We start from the raw sequence: 12,149 nt of genomic DNA, 5'->3' as shown, positions 1-12,149 counted from the left end.
GCGAGTTTCAGTGATACATATGACGTCAGGAAGGGTTTGTAGTGTCGTAAGGAAATCGTACAAAGAATCATAGTTTTTTTGAATGGACCTAATATTAATATGAAGAAATGCTATAGTTTTATTTTGGTTTCTATAAAGTGCTGGAGAATTTTGTTCGTAATAGTTTAAGATCCTTTGATGAGCAATTGAGCATGGTACCAGCAGCAAGCGGTGACCATGTTTTTTTGGTATTCGCTTTTTTCAGCAGACTTTAAAACACACACTATAGGTTTGAAGTTTACTCAATAGCTGTTTAGATCATAACAAAATAAACTGATGTGATATAAAGAGTCACTGTGCAAATCAAGTATGTGTTTGAAACTTTGTATAAACTGTGAACACCCAAAAGGGTCACCGTATGTTACTGCATGGTATTTGGCCAGCTAAGCACATAAGCAGTAGCATTGACACAGGAGTTCAGAGGGTGCTTTAGGTCTCGGGCTAATTTTAGGGGCCAGACACTTGAAGAAACCACAACATTTTATTTAAATATACTGTAGTGCTTTTTTTTATAAATGTCCTGCTTTGGGGCCCAAGGATCTCATTGGCATCGGGACCAAAATATCTTCAACGACCTTGAACTTAAGTGCCATGTTTACGATAAAAGATTAAGCAAAATAGTACAAAGGAAAGCTTCATATCGCGTGTTTATAAATGATTGCATCATGACACAGCCAGTGCCGGTCTTTGGGGTGTGTAAACCGTGCGATCGCACAGGGCCCGCAAACTAGGGGCCCTGCAATTTACTCAGAAAATGCAGTAATTTTTGTCATTTTTAATGGAAAAATTTCGATTCACAAGCAAGTACCGGTATCTTTAAATTCATTCATACCCAAATTTTTGTTAAACATGTTCTCAGAATGCACCAAATTCAAAGTAATTTTTCAAAATTTTTGGGGGAGGCCCGTCAAACCCCCTCCCCTTTCAAAATACCTAGCTACGCTACTGAATTGGATCATTGTATTGGGGCCCGCAAAGCATATTCCGCACAGGGCCCGAAATACCCTAAGACCGGCACTGACACAGCTAACAATGTCCTTGTACAAAATCATGTTGAAAAGGGGTGAGTTTCAAATAAAGATGCAAGTATGACCACAACACTGTATGACCTCAATATCGAGATAAGATTCTTCTTACGTGACATAGAAAGATAGTGAGAGTGACAGCAAGTGCCAATCAAATGAATGGTTTCAAAGGATATGTGGATATACGAAAGCATTACATCTAAGCAGCGTTGGAATATACTGTAAGTCCATGTATTAAATTAGTAATGAACAAGGTTTCACCTAAACAAAATACTACGAATATTCCACATGAAAGTTGATAAAATATTTCTCTTTCTTTCTCCTGGAGATCGTAGGGTGATAAACAAGTAAATATTCCCAGACACAAATCAGTCATTTTTTACGTTGATTTAACGTCTGCAGACGTTGAATCAATGTAAAAAACGACTGATTGGTAGCCTGGGAATTGTTTGACGCGTACAGAGTCAAAAAGGGTCATCTTCGCTTTGACCATTTCTTACTCTCTGTTGGGTCAGGTAACGTTGCAAAACAACGTGGCTTTGGTATCAACGAATCGATTTTGTTAAAACAATTGAACAAAAGACATAAATTTTTTGACACTTCAAGAATAAAACTTTTTCAGATTTCTGAGATGGAAATTAACTCGATCAAAACAAGGCCGTATGAAACAAAAATAGCAAAATATTTTATTTCTTTGTATTTGTTGATGTTAAAAAAGAATCTTGAGAATCTTGAAAACTAACGTGGATCAAGCAACCTTTTAGAAATATATGTCTAAGCAAAACAGAAGCGATATTTGGAACGAAACCGAAAGTATAATGGGTTTCTAATTAGTTTTCATATGCAATATGCATGCGGTATTGATCATAGAGGCTACAAGTTCCGCTTAATGCATTTTTTATCACAAAACGCCAAACTTTCAATCAAAAAACAAACTCTGCATCTTATATAAAATTTTCTCTTCACAAATTATTCAGAATTAGAAGTCATGGTCCAGCTGCCTCTTTTCGTTTGCAACTCTTTTTGTTTAAAAAATAACAACACAAAACGGTTGAACTTTTGCAACGGGGGGTTGAATCAGGGGTACAATAAGTTGCGAATCGTATTCATTTCAAACTTGAATAGATGATTGAACAAATTAGAAAAGTGGCCTTGCTTTGTCATAAAAACGACAATTTTACAATTTTGCCCACGACTTAAGATCATGCGGCGCTGGTTTGACTTTCGGGGTGTGCGCTTGAGCAACGCATTCTAAGGAATGATCTCCATTCAGCGGCACCTAGTGGATGAAATAATTCCCCGACAGCACTTCAACAACAATCGGAAACTTCACTCTGTCAATCTCGGTGACCGAGCCTGCGTCGGTGGTTCAAAGCCACTACAAGTATACGAAACTACCAGGAATAACCTATTAGACGCTTTGTCAGTCCGAGGATAAAGATTCGAAACCAACCAGTGAAGTTAGAGGTTAACATCGGTCCGATACATATCCAAAGCACGCTGCGTCCACGCAAGACACTTTATAAAACGCTTGAAGATAGACATGAAGTTTTTCTTGTCTTTCCAACGATGTAGTCTGATACGTCAACCTCCAATCGTAAGCCTAAATATGTCAAAAAAGGGTACTTATAGTTCAAGATGGCCGGAGGGTCTAGAAACTTAGTGACTGTGCCACACTGTGCAGATATAGACTTAGCAATCGTACAGCTGCTAATCCAATCAAATGGTTTGGCACAACGTGATAAGCTAATAATAAACAATGGCTGAGATGCCCCTTGCTAAATGGTCACATGACGTCATAATTTTACTAATTTAATTTCCTTCACAGCAATCTGATTATGTCGTCAGCCACACTAGCCAGGTAGCAAATCAGCCGATTTTTTACATTAATTCAACGTCTGCAGACGAAACAATCATAACAAAACAAAACCAACACGCAGAATTTTGGAACAAAACGAACCCAGACAGCAAAATCCGTCATTTTTACATACAGCTGTAGACGTTGAATCAATGTAAAAATAATGAGTTTTGCTGTCTGGTAAAGTTTTCAGATTTTGAAATCTATTTGTTTCGAACAACTCAATTCCATTATTACGTAGATCATACTTACCATTGCCAAAGCGAATTCCGTCGCTAATAAAGCAATTTGGACGTTTAGTGAATAAACTTGTTCTGGGGTAAATTTGGAAGGGGGACAGGTTCGTTTTGTGACGTTGTGCGGCTCCCAAAACGTCGTGTTGGCGGTGTACGGCCCAGCGGTTGTCATGGTTACTGCAAAGCACACATTGTTGTAAAGAAAGAACGAGTTTTTGTGAGAAATGTGTGGAAACTGGAGGAAAAAGAAACGAGAATTAAATTTGTGAAAAGAGCAAAAGAGCTGGTAAACATGAGTGCGCAGGACTTGTAGGCTTCATTTCAGAAAGGTGTCCTAGCAGCATGTGATGAAGTATGTGGAAAAAGAAAGTGAGGAGGGATCGTGGAGACACATGGTGGTGGGATGAAGAGGTGAAGCAGGCGATTTCACAGAAAAGAGATGCATACAAGCAGTGGCGCAAAAATGGGTCAGAAGAGAATAAAAAGAAGTATAAGAGTATGAAAAAGAAGGCAAAGAGGGTTGTTGCAAGAGCTATGAAGAATGGTGCTGAGGAGGAACTTAATAAAATGGGGGAAAGCCAAGACAAAGTATTCAGACTCATAAAGCAAATGAAAAAGGATGGGAATGATATTGTAGGGGGAAGATGTATAAGGAGTGGAGATGGGAAGTTGCATTTCAGCCCGGAAAGCAGAGGAGAAGTGTGGAAGGAACATATGGAAAATGTTATGAATAAGGAGAATGTATGGGATCATATGACAGAGGTTGATCTGGTGGAGGGTCCAGTGGGAAAGGTTACTCGTGATGAAGTGGTGGAGGCAATGGGGCAAATGAAACTGCATAAAGCAGCGGGTCCATCAGAAGTGAGCGTAGAGATGATAAAAGCAAGTGGAGAGTTGGGAATTGAAGTAATGCTACAACTTAGCCAAAGGGTATTAGATGGAGAGGGAATGCCGGAGGAGTGGAAGCATAGTACTCTTGTTCCATTGTTCAAGAGAAAAGGGGATGTGAGAAGTTGCAGTGCATATAGAGGTGTAAAACTACTAGAGCATGGAATGAAAATTGTGGAGCGAATACTAGAAAAGAGGTTGAGAACATTGGTGAAATTAAATGATATGCAGTTTGGATTTATGCCAGGAAAAGGTACAGTGGATGCTCTGTTTATATTGAGAAGAATGCAGGAGGAATACCGAGAGAAGCAGAGAAAACTATATATGTGTTTCGTCGACTTAGAAAAGGCATTTGACAGAGTACCAAGGAAAGTGATGGAGTGGGCAATGAGGAAAAGAGGTATACCGGAGGGATTAGAGAGAGCTGTGATGTCTATGTATGAGGATGCAAGAACAAAAGTGAAAGTTGGATCAAATTATTCAAACGAGTTTTTTGTGAAGGTTGGTGTACACCAAGGATCAGTTTTGTCACCTCTGATATTTGCTATTGTGGTTGACGTTGTAACTGAAGGAGTGAGGGAGGGCTTATTGAGTGAAATTTTGTATGCAGACGACCTGGTCTTGACAAGTAATAGTATGGAGGGACTGGAGAGAAAGTTTGAGAAATGGAAAGAAGCATTTGAAACCAAGGGTATGAAGGTGAATCTTGAAAAAACAAAAGTGATGGTGAGTGGAGCAGAAGGAACAGTTGCTGAGAGCAAAGTAGATCCCTGTGGAATATGTGGCAAGAGAGTGATGAGAAATTCAATGCAATGCAAGGAATGTGAAAAGTGGGTACATGCAAGATGTGCTAATGTCAAGAGAGCCGCAACAAGATTGGCGAAGTGTTTTGCTTGTGGGAAATGCAGTAAAGGAAGGAATGAAGTGGAAGGCCATGATGATGAGTTCTGCCATGGCATAGAAACAGTGACAGACTTCTGTTATCTGGGTGATCGGATAAATGGAAGTGGTGGATGTGAAGCAGCGGTGACAACAAGGGCAAGATTGGGCTGGGCAAAGTTCAGGGAATGTGGGGAAATGTTGTATGGCAGAAAATTCTCACTAAGGATGAAAGAGAAAGTATATCGGAGCTGTGTGCGGCCTGCAATGCTATATGGTAGCGAGACATGGATATTGAGAGAGAGTGAACTGGCAATCCTGAGAAGAACGGAAAGGTCAATGGTGAGAGCAATGTGTGGGGTGAAAACGAGAAGGGAAAAAGGACTGAAGAATTGTTGGATATGCTAGAGATGAGAGAGACCATAGACCAACTGGCAAGGGCAAATGGAGTAAGATGGTATGGACATGTGATAAGGAGGGAGGAAGGAAGTTTTCTTAGAAAGGCACTAGATCTAAAGGTGGATGGGAAGAGGAAACGCGGTCGTCCAAGAAGAACGTGGAAACAACAAGTGAAGGATGAATTTAAAAAAGTCGGACTGAAGGAGGAAGATGCAAGGGACAGGGTGAAATGGAGAAAAGGGATTAAAACAATTGCTGCGCGGAAACAATCGGCCACCCCCACTAGTGGGGAACAAACCGACGATGGATTATGATGATGATGATGACACTCAAAGTCAATTATACTCAACGCATCAAAGCCGTTTATGACAAAAGTGACACTATTGTTTATGTGATGCACTGTGAGGTAAGTATGCCCATTGTTGAATATAAACGATCCAATAAATCAAATGTAGTTATTACTCTCTAAAACCTCTACAGTCTACAGCCTGTTTCACCCTAAAAGTGGATCATCAGAACGTCCTCGTTCTGATGATCCCCTTTTTTGGGTGAACCAGGCTGTAGATGTCTTAGAAAGGAATAACTGAATTTGATGTAATTTGCTCTGCTTGGCTTTTTTGTTTGGCATTGAACACTTTTTGTAGTATTAATAATATTTATTGTTTAAACGATCCAGTAAATATATATATTTGAAACCAACCGTTTCCCTAAAACCGTTAGATCCACCAATAGCGTTGACAGGGGTGTCCAGGGGTACGTTTGGATCCGCGCCAGGGATGACTTTAGAGGCCTGCAACCTTTCCAAGGGGCCTGACAACTTGAAGAAGCCATCGCGTACTCGTGGGATATAGTACGTTTTTCTTGAAAGCGTCTTGATTTGGAGCCCAAGAGTCTCATTGAAACTTGTCCCAAACTGTCCTCTCAACCGCCCTGTACATCGCCCCCAGCTCGGGAGAAAATTTTGCACATATGGGAGAGTGTTGAAGCCGATGCCAATACCAAGAACCACTTCGGGGTTCCGGCTGCGTGACCAAAGGAGGATAGCAAAAAGTGTATGACCACTTTGCAATTTTCTAGCTAACTGTTGCGTGATAATGCTCTCAGCTTCTTTCTACAGTAATTCTTGTGTTCATTTTCATTTTAACACCTGCGTCGTACAATTGTACTTCTTCTTTCTTCAGCTTATGTAGGCTGTGCTGCCGGTGGGATGGCGCAGCGGATAAGGTGCTCGCTTTCCAATCATGCAATCCTGGTTCGACTCCCCACTTATGCTGGTTGTTGACAAAACACCGCTCACCTCTACCCACGGTGTAATAAATTGTGTGGGCGTAGTTGCTGAAGTATAAGCGGCCGAGAGAAAGGAACTGGCCACCCTACTCTCGTTAGTGCCAAAGGCTTAGTATCATGAGAACCTTATCTTCTCATCTCCCGATGCTTGGATTCAAGTATGGGACTCACCATTACCTTTAGGCTGTTGCTACATGCCTAATGGTGTGTTGTATCTCAGACAGTAAAATCTGTTATTTTGACGTTAAACCAATGTAAAAATGACGGATTTTGCTGTCTGGGAATGGAAGTTTTAAACTATGTTACCAAATGTAAGCTGGATTGTACGCAAAAAGCACGAAATACCATTGGAAGTGCATACATAGCTTTTGAATAGCAATGACTACGAAAGAAATAGGAATAAGTCAAAATGATGACACCGTAAAATAAAATTGCGGCTTAATTTAATTATGAAAATAGTTCACAACTAATAAGAAACTACGGTACCTTTTTAACACGTCTTGGATTCCGACTTAAAAAGTTGGTGTGCTGATCAGTAGAGGGTAGCAACAACAGCCACTTTGTAACTTACTATAATCTGATGTTCTATAGAAAATACAAAATTAAAAGTGTTACCAAACACAAGTTGATGCACCTGATAAAAGTTTTCAAACAAACATATCTATTTCTAGTCTTGCTTCTTCCTGCAATTGATTTACTAAGACAGATTGAAAACCTGAGTTGAAGAACTACGGTCCAAAATACGATGTTTAAGATACAGTGAGTTATTTCAACGTTGTTTAATCTTTTATTTCTATGCAAACAGCAGTGTGTGTTATAGAAAAATTAAGCCGATTTGTAAATCAAATTTTACCTAGGGACAGGCATTGATCATTATACAACATATTTTGTTGATAAACCAACTGAATTTCCTCAAAATATGACGTAGGTAGTTCTACAACTCAAGTCTTCAATTTAGGAATTACAAAAACTGTTCTACATGTTAAAGTTCGTTAATTTTTATTTTTGTTGATCGCTTATATTTACACACCAAATGTTTTTGTTCCTGTAACTTCTGGAAACGCAGACTGCTGTTTTACAAAAAAAAAAATACAAAAATGCGGTGTCTGCATTGTAGGCTATTACAGATGTGAAAAAGAATGCAAAACACGTTTTTCGAAAGCAACACACGGCGCACAGCTTACACACAAGTAGGCTACAGTAGATGAGATGAGTGTTTTTACAGAACATAAAATAATTCCTTGTGAAAAGTTAAAACAGGATTTTGGTCTCCTAGCATCGAGGATTAGCCTTGTATCCTTTCATACAAAAAACAACAAAAAAACACTTATTCAGATCTACATGGTACGGTTTGATTCTCAGCCTCCCTTGTATACTCCCATCCCTTGCATCTGTATATGCTTACTTTCCATCCCTTGCATCTGTATATGCTTACTTACATAGCTATAGTTGTGACTTGGTGCAGTCATAACATCAGTAATAGCAACAGCACAGTATCTTGAGCGGAATATTTCTTTTTGTGAAAATAAATCAAAATCAACAAACGTCGAACCGATCATACTTTCAGTGTCACTCGATCATGGCCGTTAAGCGTCTGAAGAACCCGTGAACTGCATGCAGTGACGTTGACAGGGGGTCTAAGGGTACTTTTGAACTCGGGCCCGAAATGAGTTTTTGGGGCCCGTAATCTTACAAGGGGCCGGGAACTTAAAAAAACCACTGCGACAGGGGGGTCTAGGTTAACAAGGGGGTCTAGGTTGACAAGGGGGTCTAGATTGACAGGGGGGTCTAGGTTGACAGGGGGGTCTAGGTTGACAGGGGGGTCTAGGTTGACAGGGGGGTCTAGGTTGACAGGGGGGTCTAGGTTAACAAGGGGTCTAATCCCGGGCCCGGAATGATTTTTGGGGCCTGTAACCTTACAATGGGCCGGGAACTTAAAGAAACCACCACATATTCTTTGGATGCAAAGCGTTTTTCCTAGAAGTGCCTTGATTTGGCGCTTAAGCATCATATTGGCATCGGTCCTGGCTTCATACAGTTGGAGCTTAGTTAAACCTTTGAAACGAATTAATAAAACAACCCACTAGTCCGTCATTTTTCTGATGATTAGAACTTTAAAAAGAATCAAAGTTTAAAACTGTCTAAACCAAACTCGGACTAAAGTATTAAACACAAACCACAAACTAATTTCATTTCCTTGGGGTTTTGATATCAATCAAAATTGAAGAGCAATGACTTGAATAGTCAACTTTAAACGTAGTACTAATGTACATCACTTAGTGTTTTTATGAGACAGCCACTTTGCTTTATGTCAGGTTTCTTGTATAATCCGTAAAGCACTGCAATGACATATGCGTCTATATAAATCTCTCTCTGTCGCACGTGAACTAAAATTGGGACAAATGAAATTGAATAATTATTGAAATGTGTTTTTTATTGATTTTCGAAATCACTTCTTGCTATTATGAAATCGCTACTAAAGGGCACTTAAGCAATTGGAAAGATGTTTTGAATTGGCCGAATAAAACGGTTGACGATATCACAAGATAGATGAAATCGTTTTGGAATAATGTTTGGTGCTTCTCGATGTGAAAAAAACGTCTCTACAACTTGTTTTAGCACACTTTGTGTCGTCGATTTTTGAACACTATTTTTCAACAGTTCTTCCAGGGTTTTTGTGTTTGTTTTAATAATATGTACCAAACATATTTTAGCAATTCTTTTAATTATGCATTGGCTAAGCAAAAACGCAGGAAACTTATTGCCTTGCTTAGGATACAACTGTAAGCTAGACTTCTAAGCCTATTTACTCTTGTCTATGCTTTCCCGAGACTAGAAAAGAAATATTTACATCCGCGAGCTATTTTAGGATTTGAATCTGTGCATGTTTCATACAATCAATCTTCTCTACTTCAGTGAAATAATTTCTTTGAAATATGTAGGCCTATCGTATGCTTATTGTCGCATAGTGTATGTGTATTGTGTATTGTTGCATTGTGTAATGTGTATGATCAAAAGTGGGAAGAACTAACTGGAAAAGGTGATCTGGTACTATGACACTTCCTCAAATGGGCGATCTACCTAATACAGAAAGCATATCACTAAGAAAACAAATCAATAGCTTTTTTTCCCTAAAGTCTGAACCTTAATTCATTTGTCCAGGCAAACACTCACCAGTGCCGGTCTTTGGGATGTGCAAACCGTGCGATCGCACAGGGCCCGCAATTTACTCAGAAAATGCAGTAATTTTGTCATTTTCAAAGGAAAAATTCAACAAGTGAATTCAGCAAAGGAATTCGCAACAAGAAAACATAGAGACTCAACGAATTCAACCTATTTCGTCGCCTGAATATTTCGTACCCTGAAAAGATCGAGAAAAAAAACGACATAGCCGAAATCGCTGATTGGAGTTGCCGCAAACATTTCAAAATTTCTCGATCTTTTCAGGGGACGAAATAAGTCGAAATTTAATTTTGTTACACGATTTCAGGGGACGAAATAGGTTGCATCCAGACTCAACAGACTGTAGAGACATAGCTTTATTTCCGAAAAATGCCAAAGAAAGCATGATCTTATACTTTTGCTATGCCACCGGACAGCACCATTTCACAGTAATATTCATACCTAAATTTTTGTTAAACATGCTCTCAGAATGTCCCAAATTCAAAGTAATTTTTCAAAATTTTCTGGGGGAGACCCCCCACACCCCCCGCCGCTGGTTGTCGTCTTTGGCGATCACGCCGCCACCGCCGCCCCTCCCCTTTCAAAGTACCTAGCTACGCCACTGAATTGGATTATTGTTATTGGGGCCCGCAAAAGCATATTCCGCACAGGGCCCGAAAAACCCTAAGACCGGCACTGCACTCACAATAGTATTTCAATAAAATTTAAAATTTAATTTATGTCGTGGAACCGGTTTTCGTTCATTAGAACTCTTCAGCACAACTGGATCGAAACAAAATTACTTGAAACAAAAATTAGCCTACAAAATTAATAGATGTCACTGTCAGCATAACTGTACCAAAACGAACGAAAATTTACATACGGTATTAATTAGATAAAATGTTCATGTCTTCCATGTTCTTTTCTTTTTTTCTTTTCCTTTTCTTCATTTTTTAGCAAAAACGCAACTTTCGAATACTATATAATAGTATTCGAAAATATAATATATAATAGTATTCGAAAGTTGCGTTTTTGCTAAAAAATGAAGAAAAGGAAAAGAAAAAAAGAAAAGAACATGGAAGACATGAACATTTTATCTAATTAATACCGTATGTAAATTTTCGTTCGTTTTGGTACAGTTATGCTGACAGTGACATCTATTAATTTTGTAGGCTAATTTTTGTTTCAAGTAATTTTGTTTCGATCCAGTTGTGCTGAAGAGTTCTAATGAACGAAAACCGGTTCCACGACATAAATTAAATTTTAAATTTTATTGAAATACTATTGTGAGTGTTTGCCTGGACAAATGAATTAAGGTTCAGACTTTAGGGAAAAAAAGCTATTGATTTGTTTTCTTAGTGTAATGTGTAGCCTATGTATACAACACAAATTTTGGAAATTTTTACCTTGTTTCGACCGCTTTTTGTGTATTTTGTACTCCAATATTCTGTCTTTTCGTATCTGTTTCACACTTTGTATTTGATTAAATTTATCCAATTAAAACTAGATTTCTGTAAAAGGTAAAGCTACAAGGTTTAAAATTAAAGTAAAGTTTCAAATCTTTTATTTTTAATGGCCGCAGAAAGATTTCAGTAGCTCGGTTATAAAAACTACTCGACATCATGTCTTTGTTATAACAACACGGTTGCTGCCAAAGTAACAATACGAAACTGCAAGAGTTGATGTGAGCATTGGTAATTCTAATCATTAGTATTTAACTACAAAACCTTTCACCACTTCTTGCACTCAATCATATTGATATATCTTCACTCTCTCGCTTTCTTTCTCTCTCCATTTTGCTTCAAAGAAGACTGGTCTTCATCCCGAAACATCAAGGTCTTGCTTGCAAAACGCTTTCTGTAGTCTGCGAAACCTTGCGAAAATCGTGTGTGAAAAATATACCATGCTAAAAAAGTAGGCTAAATGTCATGCGGATACGTTTGACGGAAAATGCTGCCTAACATAATAGGCTAAGCTTAATAAACGCAATCAAAAGGAATTAAGAATTCACCACAGTATGATTCTTTTCTAATTACTTCCAAGAAAAAGTGATTAAGATTATAAAGTTTACGGTGTTAACTGCAGATTTTCTAGTGCAGGGAATATCAACTTTTTTGCACCGTGACCCCCTCAGTGCAATCAACATAGCTTTGAGACCAGTTTTTAATCTTTTTTACGAAAAGAATTGAATACGAGACAATGGATTTTCAGACGTCTTACGACTCCCCACAATGGACGCGACCACCAGGTTGAAAACCACTGTGCTAGTGCAATGACACCGTCAGCTTTAAACGTAAATTTAGGCCAAGTGTTTATAAATTTTGGAACTCAAAAAACGACTTCAAATTTTAAAAATCAGTGGACAACAAAATTTTA

The 12,149-nt window shown here is 38.7% G+C and overlaps 1 long non-coding RNA gene across 1 annotated transcript; it reads right to left on the bottom strand.

Annotated features, from left to right (window-relative positions):
- Nucleotides 1-3,205: 3,205 nt before the first annotated feature.
- On the bottom strand, nucleotides 3,206-11,268 carry LOC145764729 (uncharacterized). The gene is made up of 3 exons (XR_014288511.1): nucleotides 11,180-11,268; nucleotides 7,098-7,196; nucleotides 3,206-3,335 (listed from the first exon to the last, which is right to left on the bottom strand). It is a non-coding gene; the product is annotated as an uncharacterized LOC145764729 (long non-coding RNA).
- Nucleotides 11,269-12,149: the final 881 nt, after the last annotated feature.

Source organism: Aplidium turbinatum, chromosome 2, assembly GCF_918807975.1.
Source record: "Aplidium turbinatum chromosome 2, kaAplTurb1.1, whole genome shotgun sequence".
NCBI lineage: Eukaryota > Metazoa > Chordata > Ascidiacea > Aplousobranchia > Polyclinidae > Aplidium > Aplidium turbinatum.
Note: the sequence above shows the minus strand (reverse complement) of the source record. Positions and strands in the feature narration are given on the sequence as shown.